Source organism: Grammomys surdaster, unplaced genomic scaffold, assembly GCF_004785775.1.
Source record: "Grammomys surdaster isolate TR1022 unplaced genomic scaffold, NIH_TR_1.0 195, whole genome shotgun sequence".
Lineage (NCBI taxonomy): Eukaryota > Metazoa > Chordata > Mammalia > Rodentia > Muridae > Grammomys > Grammomys surdaster.
The window spans coordinates 1,884,309-1,898,387 of record NW_021604640.1 but is presented as its reverse complement, the minus strand read 5'-3'; the positions used below and the strand labels follow the sequence as shown (position 1 = coordinate 1,898,387).

General features: G+C 38.7%; 1 pseudogene; it reads left to right on the top strand.

Annotated features, from left to right (window-relative positions):
• Positions 1–3,731: 3,731 nt before the first annotated feature.
• Positions 3,732–4,466, top strand: LOC114623263 (annotated as a pseudogene).
• The last annotated feature ends 9,613 nt before the right edge of the window (positions 4,467–14,079 follow it).

Sequence of the window (14,079 nt, the reverse complement as noted above, 5' to 3'; positions counted from 1 at the left end):
AATCGACAACTCATTGAAACAGAAAATGAACAGAGACAAAGTGAAACTAAAAGGTGTTATGAAGCAAATGGATTTAACTGATATCTGTAGAACATTTCATCCTAAAACAAAAGAATATACCTTCTTCTCAGAACATCATGGTACCTTCTCCAAATTGACAATATAATTGGTCACAAACCAGATTTCAACAAATACAAGAAAACTGAAATAATCCCAGGCATCCTATCAGATCAACACAGAAAATGACTGGTCTTCAATAACATCAAAAACAATGGAAAGACCACATACACATGGAAACTGAAAAATGCTCTACTCGATGAAGACTTGTTCATGGAAAAAAATAAAGAAATTAAAGACTTTTTTAGAATTTAATGAAAATGAGAGCATATCATATGAAAACTTGTAGGACACAATGAAAGCAGTGCTAAGAGGAAAACTCATAGCTCTAAGTGCCTACAAAAAGAAACTAGAGACAGCATGCACTAACAGCTTGACAACATACCTTAAAGCTCTAGAACGAAAAAAGCAAGTACACCCAAGAGGAGTAGACAGCAGGAAATAAACTCAGGGCTGAAATCAATCAAGTCAAAACCAAATGAAGTATACAAAGAGTTACCAAAACCTGGAGCTGGTTCTTCAAGAAAATCAACAAGATAGATAAACCCTTAGCCAGACTAATTAGAAGGTACAGAGACATTATCAAAATTAATAAAATCAGAACTGAAAAGAGAGACATAACAACAGAAACTAAGGAAATTCAAATATCATCAGATGCTAATACAAAAGCCTATATTCAGCAAAACTGGAACATTTGGAAGAAATGGACAATTTTCTAGACTAATACCAGATACTAAAGTAAAATCAGGATCAGATAAACCATCTAAACTGTCCCATAACCCCTAAAGAAATAGCAGCAGTCATTAAAAGTATTCCAACCAACAAAAGCCCAGGAACAGATTGTTTTAGTGCAGAATTCTATCAGTACATCCAAGAAGACCTAATACAAATTCTCTTTAAACTATTCCACAAAATCAAAACAAAAGGAACACTACCCAATCTTGTTTATAAAATAAAAAAGAGGGAGATGTGGAGAGCTTTTGTGGCTGCTTGTCAGGAATCTGACATTGGCCAAGGTCAAGGAAATGGGCTTCAGGCAGGAATATATATCTTAGGCTAGAACAAAGAAGTAGTTTCAAGCAGGAATCTAAATCTTAGGCTAGAACAAAGAAGTAATTTCAGGCAGGAAACTAAATCTTAGGCTAGAATAAAGAAATGGGCTTCAGACATCAAAATGACTTTGGGCTAGGACAAAAAAGTAGGCTCAGACATTTTGGTCATGCTGACAAATTCTTAGAAATAGAGATCACAGGAGTGATCACTGGACTTTGTTTACTGCCATGCTTGTTCTTTGACTATTTGTGTTTATTGTCTTGCTTATTCTTTGACTATTTGCATCTATTGTGTTGCAATAGAACTGACCTTAGCACTTGCATGTAATTAAAATGGTATAAAAGCAAACAGGAGGAGGAAGAATGGGATCAGGGGTTTATGGGCAGGGGATTAGGAAAGGAGATAGTGTCTGAAATGTTAATAAATAAAATATCCTATGAAAAGATTTATTTATTATGTATACAATATTTTGCCTGCTTATATACCTGCACACTAGAAGGGAGCAGCAGACCTCACTATTGATGGATGCAAACCACCAGGTGGTTGCTGGGAATTTAACTCATGACCCCTAGAAAAATAGCCAATGTTTTCAACTTCTGAGCCATCTCTCTAGCCCTGAATAAATCTTTTTACAATCAAAAGCAAAAACAAAAGTGAAAACAAACTATATACCCAATTTTTGTATCAGGCAAGAAATAACACATGTTTTAGAAGCTCTAAGATAGAAACTGGAAATAGAGAACATATATAGATTTTATTTTCTGATAACATCCTACAATTATCAGTTTTAATGTGAAATGCTCATGATGGTGTGATAAGATATTTTGCTTTTACATAACATATATTTATAGCTGTGCTGCTTATTTAACTCTTGTCATTGTTATCAATGAACTATATTTATTCACAGAATTTTAGACTGGTGAAAATAGTCCTTCAATGGACACAGGATTCATATAATGTCTTATAGGGTCAAGTGAGGACATATATGTACCATATTTCATGGGGCTTTTCTTGAGAGGTTTGTTACTTTGTTCTTCCAAGTGAACAAGATACAAGTCTCCCTGTTTGCATTCTTATACCTTCTACTGTCAACAGAGCAGTTGCAATGTATCTTGATGAATCCAGAGGCAAATCATGACCAATGCAGTGATCCTCACACTTCTTACAGTCTGTCTCTCAAAGAAAAATGTCTTTAAAATGCCCTATATATAAAACTCTCCTTGAACTTACTCCTGCCCTTCTCTTACCTGGAGTACACTAGGTTTGTAAGTATCCTGACATCAAGAAAGATGTTATCAAAAAACATGCCCTTCTCCTTGGCTATTACACTACTGAAACAATAGTTCCCAAGAATGGAATTTGGGGCTGGAGAAATGGTTCAATGGTTAAGAGCTTTACTGTGATCCTCCCCTTCCCCTTCCACTTCCCCTTCCCCCTTCTTCTTCCTCCTTCCTCCTTCTTTCCCCTACTTCTTCATGCTTCTTATTTCTTCTTTCCCCTTCTTCTTCCACATTCTTCCCCCTTCTTTTTCCCCCTTCCCTCTTCCCCTCTTGCCCTTCCTTCTTCCTCTATTTCCTTTCCCTCTTACTCTCTTTCCCCTTCCCCCTTCTTCTCTTCTCCCTTCCTCTTTCTTCTCAATTCTCCCTATCTTCCCCTTCCCTCTTCCTCTCTTCCTTTTTCCACTTTCCTCTTCCCCTCCGTTCTCTCTTCCCCTTTCCTTCTTCCTCTTCTACATTCCTTCCCTTTTTCCCTTTTCCCCTTCTATCCCCTAATCCCTCCTTTGCCTTCTCCCTTTCTTTCCCCTTCTCTTCTTCTTTTCTTACCCCTTTCATCGCTTTCCTCCTTTTCCCACTGGTTCCACATTTTCCCACTTTTTTGTTGCCTTCCCACTTTCCCCTTTTCCCCATTTCCCCCTTTTCTACCTTTTCCCCTTTCCTACTTCCCCCTTTCCACCACCACCTCCTTTTGTCCCCTTTTGTCCTCCCTTTCCCCCTTTCTCTCCTTTTCCCCCCTTTCACCCCTTTACCACATCTCCCTTTCTTTTCCCCATTTCCTTTCTTTTTCCCTTTTTCCTCCTTTCCTCCTTCCCCCATTTCCCTTTTTTTCTTTTATTCCTTTCCCCACTTCCCCCTCTACCCTCCTTTCCCCTCTTTTATTCTCTTTTCCCCCATTTCTGCCCTTTCCCCTTTTCATCTTTTAACTTGCCCTTCCCCTGCCCTTCATGTTTCCCTTCCTATTCCCCTTCCCCTTCTCTTTCCCCTTCCCCTACAGGCAAAAGCTGAGATCTGCCACCTAGGCTGAGCTGCAGCAGCTGTGGACTCAGCTGCAGCCAGGCCCCATGTTCAGAGAAGCCAGGTGAGGTTCTGAGAGAGCATTCCTGATTGTGACATCACACTCAGCTTTGGGCCATGAAACTTGTCACTAGGAAGAAAGACTCAGTTGGAGAATAGCCAACAAGATGAGATACTCGTAGCACCTCCTTAGTGGCACTGAACAGAGGCATCGGGGGTTGGGTCCTTGTGAACAGGGGCCCTGTCCCATCACTCAGAAGAACTTGAGATATGGGGTATGATGTAACTCGTTTCCAGGGGGATGTTGATGAGGACCTTATCTGCCCTATTTGTAGTGGAGTCTTGGAAGAGCCAGTACAGGTGCCTCATTGTGAGCATGCCTTCTGCAATGGCTGCATCATCCAATGGCTCTCTCAGCAGCAGACATGCCCGGTAGACCATAGCGTTGTCACGGTTGCCCACCTGAGCCCAGTACCTCGGATCATGCGGAAAATGTTGTCAAACCTACAGATTGCCTGTGACAATGCTGTGTTTGGCTGCAGTGCTCTTGTCAGGCTTGACAATCTCAGGTCCCACCTCAATGACTGTGAACACAACCCGAAGCAGCCTGTGACCTGTGAGCAGGGTTGTGGCCTGGAGATGCCCAAAGATGAACTGCCAAACCACAATTGCATTAATCACCTGCTCTCAGTGGTCCAGCAGCAGCAGGCACATATCTCAGAGCTGGAGAAGATGTCTGCTGAACACAAGCACCAGCTGGCAGAACAGGAGCAAGACATTCAGCTACTGAAGGTGTATGTGCGAACCACCCACAGTGTCAACCCCAACCTTCAGAACCTGGAGACAGTCGAGTACAATAAAATCCTCGAGTGGGTGAACTCCCCACAGGCTACAAGAGTGACCCACTGGGGAGGGATGAGCTCCACTTCTGACCAGCACACGAGTGGCAACATGGTGCAGGATCCAGGGCTTGTCCTATTCGCGAATGTTGTAGAGGAGATATAAGAGCATAATTGGAAGACATAGAGTTGGAAAAACACATTGCTCAATCAGTTGAACTCTGACTTCTCCCATAACCCTTATGTCACAGCTTGAACTTGCTCAATATACTCCCTGCTTTTCTGGAATGAAGGACCTGGACACTTTGCTCACCTGGGACACAAAATTCCTGCCTATTGCTATAGTGCTTCCCCACAAAATCTATAAAATTATCAGTCAGGGTGGAAAACTGTATTTTTCTGACTACAATACCTGGTTCCCACATGTTTTCAGAAAGTACAAATTTGTTTTTCCTAGAGGATCATGGTGGAGTGAGACATTTCTAGTTGCTCCTCTCTTCCAAAACCAGAGAATCTGAGAAGGCAGGCTTGCTGACGACATTCAGCATGGAGAGAGCAGCTCTGAGGAGCTGACATCCAAGAGAAGGACTAAGGGTGTGAACAAAACCCTCTAATTAGTGAGGCCAGGACTTGGTCCTCACTAACAACCCTTGGGGAAGACCTTTGCATAGAGCACATCCCTGTCTAGGCCCCCTGTGAAGGTGCAGGCCTTGCTGGGTGTACAGGGTAGGTTGCTGAAATGTCTGTTGAACACTTTCCTAAACTTTTCATAATTAGGGAAGGGACAGAAGAGGTGGAAATTAGACTATTTTTATTCATACACTCAGCAGGAAGATTCTGTCTGACTCTGATAAACAGGATAGGCACTGCTTCTTGAGACTTGTCTATATTGCCTCAGTAGGCCCCTCTGCAGTCCTGATTGTAGTTACCTTGATTTTCTATGGTTTTGTTTGTTTATATTTCCACAGTCACAAAGCCCATCTGTTACCCAGTCTTGGTTGAGTCTGTCCTCTTTGCCAGACCAGCCACATTGATGGCAATTTAATGAATTAATTTATTTTTAAGAAATGAGGAAAGAAAAAATCAACAAAACTTATAACCTTTCTTTTGCCCTTTATTTTTCTTTTCCAATTAGGGTATTCTTGGTAGGATGGGGCTGGGTAATGTCTGTTTCATGTGGTTCCTTTTCAGCACAGTCTTTAGTCTGATACCTGCTATGACCTTCCCCTACATCATCCTTCATTTCTGAGCAGGAGCATTGGCTGTAGCTGTCCAATATCAATGTCTGTGGTCCATGAAGAAATTTGTTCTCTGCCCCTTCAGATCTCTTTTTGAAACACTAGAATTAATGGACAAATGTGTTTTGAAGGTGACTCTTCCATGTTTCCTGGGGAAAGTTCATGTTTATCTGTGTTCTAACTTTCATCAGGCAAATGGGATACAAATTAGTTATATCTCCAAAACTGGGTTGATTACACTATCTAACTCAAGTCCACCTAAAAACTTTGGGTTCATTTAAGGCTCAGTGGGTCATTGCTGGGTTTCCTGTAGTGGCTAGTGGAATGAGCAAGGAGGAATAAGAGCTGTGATTATTTCAAAAGCACATATGGGAGTGTGATTGGAGAGGTCAGAGAGCTCTCCTTCATCATACACTTGTTTCTCTCTCTGGGAGTTCCATTCCAGGCTAGCTTGCTGTCAATTTAAGTAGTTGAGTTGTTGCTCCATTGGGATTAAGATAGAAGGATATAGCTTGAGGACAATAAGAACAGATTGGGTAGTCCAGCTCCAGGGCATGGTGCTCAGAAATTTGAAATAGGCTGCTATACTTAGATGGGTTACTGCATTTCTTGTACTTCTTTGCCCCTGACTGCCTTGCCTGAGTTCACAATGTCCTATCCTTACTCTGAAATGATCACTGAGGCGGAAGTTTCCATGCCCTTTGCACTGGTGTCTGCAGCTCTCCGGTTGTGCTGTGTGCTGAATATGGTGTTCATAACACTAATAAATCTATCACTCAATTCTAAAAGATAGAACTTTGCTGTTATTGCAGAAGACCCAGGATTAGCTTCCAGCACCCACCTTGTAGTTCACAGCCATTAATAATGCCATGTTTAGGAGATTTGATGCCCTTTTTCTGACTTCTGTGAGCACAGAATATATGTGTGGTGCACAGATAGACATGTAAGCAAAATGCTCACACATAGAATACAAATAAGTCTAAAAAGAAAGGAATATAATTTCTCCAGGAACTCCATACTGGGATTAAAAAAAAAAGACTGACACTTGACACCAGGCCAAGAGAAGCTTTTTTCTTGGAAAAAGTTTTCTCATAGTTCTGATAGCTTATGATACCACCTTACACTAGAAACTCGAGCCTAGATGATGATGATGGGTCAGCAATGGCCAGGACCATACCTAGACCAGGACTACTTAGTGATGAATATCTATTGCCTTGTACTTAAACATAAACTTCATGTCAGGAATCTGAAGATGGACTTGGGGACCCCTAGTCACTGATCTTTGTTCCCCTTCCCAATCTGGGCACATTGAAAGAAATCTCCTTATTTCTGCTTCTTGCTATTATTTGTACCTTTAATTGGCCTATCAAATATGGGTGGCAGAGGTTGGATTTTTAGGTCTACCAGGACCCTACACTCCCTCTTCTGATCCTGTGGATTTTCTCCTCTTCTTATCTCAAACTCACTGTTCCAAGATTTTCTTATATTGTTCTACAGTAACATCTACATACCACTGCTCAGATATGTAGCAATCCACAACTTCTACCCAGTGTGTTGGTACTATCTGTTTTCTCAGCTACTTTAGACTCTGAAGGAAGAGGATAATCTGATCCAAAATGTTCAAGGCCTGGATAGAAAACATGCTGAGAGTACATCTCAATAAAAGAGTAAACATATTGAGACTTTTAAAAATGAGCACATTTTCATCACACACACACACACACACACATACACACACACACACACACAGCAGAGATTCTTTCTCTTCAGTTCTGGTTTTTTTTTTCAAACCCTTTTAACAGTATTTTAACATTACATCAAAATGTTGTTTATTACTTGTTGAATTTCTGAAATCTCTAGTGTATTATAAGCACAAGGAGGAGGGGGAGTTTCTGATTTGTGGATTGCATATGCTTTTTCTGCTCTTATTCAAGATGGTGGATTATCATTTGGAATAGAGTCAAGGTGGAAATTCTTACAAACCTGGCAGAACAGTATATAGTATACCCGTTGTCCTGGTGTGATAATCAGTTATGCCATCTAACTATCCAGAGTGTCAGATGATTTATGCTCACCATAAAACAACAAAGACATTCTCAATAAATGTTTTTCAAGTGAGTGGCTGTTCCTGCCACAGTAGAGCCTTCTTCAGTTGGTTCAGTCCATAGAAGGAGAGAAAGAAAATACTCATGTCACACAACCAAGGCAATTAAAGAACAGCTGCATCTACAAAGTTAGTCTTTGGACTATATTCTTGCAACATTTGATTGTCAAGTAATGACATCCAAATCTCTAACATAGAGTACAGTAGAGTGACAATCCTGCAAGGAGAATTGGGAGCTAGTTAGACAAGTGAAGAAATCCTGAATTAAATTCAATACATAAATCCAGTTTTATTAGATGATGCTAAAGGAGGAAACAGTCAGGTGATCATAAGTTTCATTTGAAATTGACAGAAAAAAAGACACAAAATCTGGTTTGTGGTTATCTGAGAAGGGAAAGGATATGATCACAATATATTACATAAGCTTTAAAAAATAAATTATTTTTCAAAAATCTAACTAACAAAACAGATTATTGTGCAGCTGTGGATAGGGCTCAATAGAATGGTTGACTAGCATACACAAATTCCTAGGTTTGAATTCTAACACCAAATATCACAGGGTATGGTAGCATATGCCTATAATCCCAGCATTTAGGAAATGGAGGCAGGATGATTACATCTCTTCAGCAACATAAGGTCATAGTCAGCTACATAATGACTTCAAGGCCAGCCTGGGATACACAAGACTATGCCTTTAATCAGTAAATTATTAGAAATGATACATAAAGTCTTATTTTCTTGAACAAATGTTTTGAACATTTTATTTATATTTAAAAACACCTTCATTTTAAAATGTGTGTGTGTGTGTGTGTGTGTGTGTGTATGTGTGTGTGAAATTCTTAGGCAAATAGATGGAACTAGAAAATATCCTCCTGAGTGAGGTAACCCAATCAGAAAAAAAAAAACAAACACATGGTATGCACTCATAAGTGGATATTAGCCAAAAGATCACAATAAGTAAGATACAATTCACAGAATATATGATACTCAAGAAGAAGGAGGACCAAAATGTGGGTGCTTCAGTCCTTCATAGAAGGGGTAGCAAAATACTCTTTGGAACAAGTATGGAGACAAAGTGTGGAACAGAAACTGGAGGAAGGTCTGCCTGGAGACTGTTCCAGCTGGGAATCCATCCCATATGCAGTCACCAAATGCAGATATTGTTGTGGATGCCAGGAAGTACATGCAAAAAGGGGCTGAGATAGCTGTCTCCTGAGATGCTCTGCCAGAGCCTGACATATACACAGGCAGATGCTCTCAGGAACCATTGAACTGCTCATGGGATTCCCAATTGAGGAGTTAGAGAGAAGACAGAAGGAGCTGAAGGGGCTGGAAGCCCCATGGGGAGAGCCACAATATCAACCAACCAGAGCTCACAGGGTCTAAACTGCCATCCTGGGAAGACACATGGAGGGACCCTTGGCTCTAGCTGTCTATGTAGATGAAGATGCCCTTGTCGGGCTTCAGTGGGAGAGGAGGGCCTTGGTTCCAGGAAGGCTGAGTGCCTCAGTGTGGGGGAAATCAAGGGCAGAGAAGCAGGATTGGGTGGATGGGTGGGGCAACACCTTCATATACGTAGGAGGAGGGGTATGAGATAAGTGGTTTTGGGGGATGGGGAAAAGAATAACATCTAAAAGGTAAATAAATAAAACTTCCAATAATAAGTTTTTTATAAAAGCAGATAATGGAACTGACTATCACAGTCAAGCATTTGAGACGCTTTGTTAACAATTTAATTTTACCCAAATTACTGGGATTTCTTATAGTCCTCAAGGAAAAGGTATTGTGGAAGAGGCCCATGGAACTTTGAAACAATATCTTCTTAAAATAACAAAAAGGTGGGACATATATCCCTGTACACCACACATTTATTCAAATCACGCTCTTTTTATTTTAAATTTTTTTTTGAAAAATTTGGATGCCAAGGAACTTTCTGCTGAGTGTCTATGGCACCCTACAACCAGGTATACTTATGTAGAGTAAAAAGGAAGGATCCATTTACCGACGTATGGCATGATCACCATTAGGTACCTAATATGGGGAAAAGGGCATGTTTGTGTTTTTTTCTGCAGGATACTTAAGGAGCATGGTGTCTATGAGAGTGATTAGTGAGACATGCTGATGCAGGGACAAAGAATGATGCTAACCTATGAGCTTCCTGAGTGCTCTGACATTGGTGACTGGAAAGCTGTACTAAACATATGTTCCTGATACACCATTGCTTTCCTGTATCCATGACGGGATAAGCTGCCTTGCCTCAAGTTTTTAGATATTGTGGAACAGAGAATCAAAAAGAGAAGTTATGATGAGTCTTGTATTTTTCTTAAATATGACCAGTTATTTGGACTCAATCATGGACAGGTCTAGAAATCAATCCAATATTGGAAATAATAATCTTCATTTGGAAAACTGGATCTGAACATTTTCAGAGACAATTGGAAGTTAGCTGAAGTTCTCTATGACGTTATGCTAGCCAGAGATCAAGGTGGGGCAGGATCTGGATTTCAAACACATATTAGTGCATGTTTTAAGGCTCTTTTAATTGTCAAGTTAAAATTATCTTTTTCTTCTACAGTGTCTAATGTAAGTTGTATTGATTGCACACTTTCTATTTGTGTTATTGTGTTGAAACCTGGCATATCTTTTACAAGGGTCTATCAACCAGCTTTTTTTTTTTTTTTTTTGGTAAGTATTACAGAACCTTGGTTTTCTGGAAAAAGCAAAGTACTGCTTTGCTACTACAAGTATTGGAAGCAGTGAGTCAGCTTTAAGTAGAAGCAAGAGAGTACTGGGCTTGATTACTGTTGGTATAACAGCTTTAATTACATTAATTGCTAGCACCACTACTTCCACAATTGCTTTGACAGAAGAAGTTAAGACAGCTACTTTTGTTAATCATATAGCAAAAAATTGTTACTAATGTATTGAGTATACAAAAGGATTTAGACAGGCATTTTGAACAAGGGATTGATGCTTTTTATCCTATTCCAATTATTAGAAGGAAGTTCAGATTTTAAATGTAAGGTTCCATCTTGAGTGTCATGCCAAATACCAATGGAATTGTGTTACTTCTAAAATTGACAGTGATAGTCATTATAATTGAAAAAAAGTTTAAAGACACTTGCAGGGTATCTGGCATAAGTCTAACACCTCTTTGGATATTTTAACTTTGCATAGAGAGATTATGAATTTAAAGAAAGCTGATCTACTGAGCTTTGGTCCTGTATATACTGGTGATAAAATTATCTATGGCTTGAGGTTGATATTTCCATTTTGGTCAAGCTTCAAAAATGGCATATATAGCTTGACCATGCTAGCCCTTTTTGTCCTGTGAATACTTTTATTCCTGCTCATATTGTGAAAGCTTGTCTTTAACAACTTCAGCATTTTGGCAGCCAAAGTACATGACTTGAAACTGAAAATGGACTCATAGACAGAGTTATTAGTTTAACAGGCTGGTAAGCCAAGGACGAGTAAGATTCTGCTCAGAGTCTTACCCACCTAAGACATAATTACATTGCTTTCGATAATGCATATTCCCCAGTGGGTAAGGAAGGTATTCTTGTCAGAAAGACCTAAGATGGGCCCAATCTTGTTTATGAAATAAAAAAGAGGGAGATGTGGAGAGTTTTTGTGGCTGCTTGTCAGGAATCTGACATTGGACAAGGTCAAGGAAATGGGCTTCAGGCAGGAATATATATCTTAGGCTAGAACAAAGAAGTAATTTCAAACAGGAATCTAAGTCTTAGGCTAGAACAAAGAAGTAATTTCAGGTAGGAAACTAAATCTCAGGCTAGAATAAAGAAATGGGCTTCAGACATGAAAATGACTTTGGGCTAGGACAGAGAAGTAGGCTCAGGTATTTTGGTCATGCTGATAAGTCCGTAGAAATAGTGATCACAGGAGTGATCACTAGACTTTGTTTACTGCCTTGCTTGTTCTTTGACTATTTGTGTTTATTGTCTTGCTTAATCCTTGACTATTTGCATCTATTGTATTGCTCACTGACCTTAATACTTGCATGTAATTTAAATAGTATAAAAGCAAACAAAAAAGTGGATCTTCCCACTTTAAATTATTTAATTAAGAAGAAAATCCTTTACGGGTATTGTGGGGTGTTAGTTAATTCCAGACGCCATCAAGTTGACAACGAAGCATAATCATTACAAGTTATATGCACATATAGTTGGTAAAATATGTATACATCAGTAGTAACAGTTACTCAACTGACTTTAGGACATATCTCTGTCCGTAAGCTGTAATTTACAGAATTTGTTTGGGAGCAGAGTATACTACCTTGGCACAAAAAGGTCCTAAAACTATTTCATAGAGTAATTCATTGTACAGTTAGATAGAGAGTTACTTAGTTTCCAAAGCTAACTTTTATAGTGTTCTGAATAATGAATAGTGAGTTATAAACACATTTTGCGATCACCTCCCTAAAACTAGAGCAGCAGATAAGAATGCCATTTTTTCTTGTGCAAGGGAATTTATTATTCCATCCCTGAATATCAAGATTAGATCTGGTGCAATCAATTCTAGGCACTTAAGCTTTTGCTTGTGTAATCAAGGCTTCCTCTTTGTCTCCTCTGAAATGAAAAATGTACTAAATTACCCCTAGCAAGGTTACTAATTTTTTCCTGATTAAAATAATTCTGTTGACTTTCCACTCCTTTATTAGAAAAGCATTTTGAAATTTTTTCTTAACTTTCAGTCATAGCCTATCATTTATCATCATACACTCATTTAATACACATAAATTATCAGACACTGAGCTGTCCTGCCTTTACAGATGCTAACAAGTAGAAAAGAACATATATAATGCAATCATCCATTGGAGTGCTGTGTGTACAAACTAAAATATAGTTACTCATGATTCAATGAAAGATGTCTGCTTATATTCACATGGAAGAGTAAGCACTATATGTGCTGATCTTCAAAGATTAGTATGATTTAGCAGAGAAATAAACATAAAGGAAAAAGAGGACAAAGACAAAAACACTTGAACAATTGATCTACATATATAAAGATGTTCAATGTTGTGTGCTCTTAGGATAGTATATTTATTAAGATAGTGTAATGAGTATAGAGAAAGAACTGTCTCTATATATCTTTCTACCCAATTGTAAGCCCATACAATAAGCATAGTATGCATGCATAATACCAGTCACCTGACAGTACTAAGTCACATGTGATTTGCATAGTTTGTTTGGTATCAGAAACTGCTATTTAGGCAAAAACATGTCTCTGCACTATCAGTTTAATGACTTCATTTTCTAGTTAGCTAATTTCCAAATCTAGAGTTACATTCTTTGAAATTTTTATTCTCTGTTGATCTTGTGCAAATTAATATTTGTGTTTTTACATTTTGATAAACATATATACCATCTATATATTTCAATTAAACCACAAATGTGAGGTTAATATGATGATTCTCAACAATATAGTCACAACTCACATTCTTTTATTTCACAGACACAAACCTTCAAAAAAAACCTAGCATAATCTTCCCAAACAATAGTAATATGATAATTTACATAGCAATTGAATCTTTTACAAAAAAAAATCACATAGGGAAAAATTTATATTGTTAGTTTTAAACACTTTCATTTCAGATTTCTAAGAAGTCCTCTGTATATCTTTTACTATGTAAGACTGTAGCTTAAAACGAAAACATACTTATGTGCTTTTATTATTTAAAGTTCACTATTACCATTTTCTATAATTTTTAAAGTATCATTATTTGTTCTTCGTTGGCTATAAGAAAGAACAAGAATAGTTAAATTGATCAGTCTGGTGGATCCTTAGAAAATTGGACATAGTACTACCTGAGGACCCAGCTATACCCTTCTGTGCATATATCCAGATGATCCTCCAACATGTAATAAGGATACATGCTCCACGATGTCCACAGCAGCCAAATTTATAATAGCCAGAAGCTGGAAAGAATCCAGATGTGTCCCTCAACAGAGGAATGGATACAGAATATGTGGTACAGTTGCACAGTGGAGTACTAATCATCTGTTAAAAACAATGACTTCATTAAATTCACAGGTAAGTGGATGGAACTAGAATATATCCTCCAGAGTGAGGTAACCTAATCACAAAAGAACACACATGGTATGCACTCACTGATAAGTTGATATTTGCCCAAATGCTCAGAATACCTAATATACAATTCACAGAACATAAGAAGCTCAAGAAGAAGGAAGACCAAATTGTGGGTGCTTCAGTGTTTCTTAGAAGGGGGAACAAAGTATACACAGGAGAAAATATGGAAACAAAATGTAGAGCAGAGACTGAAGGAAAGGCCATCTAGAGACTCCCTCACTTGGGGATCTATCCCATATACAGTCTGCCAACAAGAAACTATTGAGGATTATGGAAGTTCTTGCTGACAGGAGCCTGATAGGGATGTCTCCTGAGAGGCTCTACCA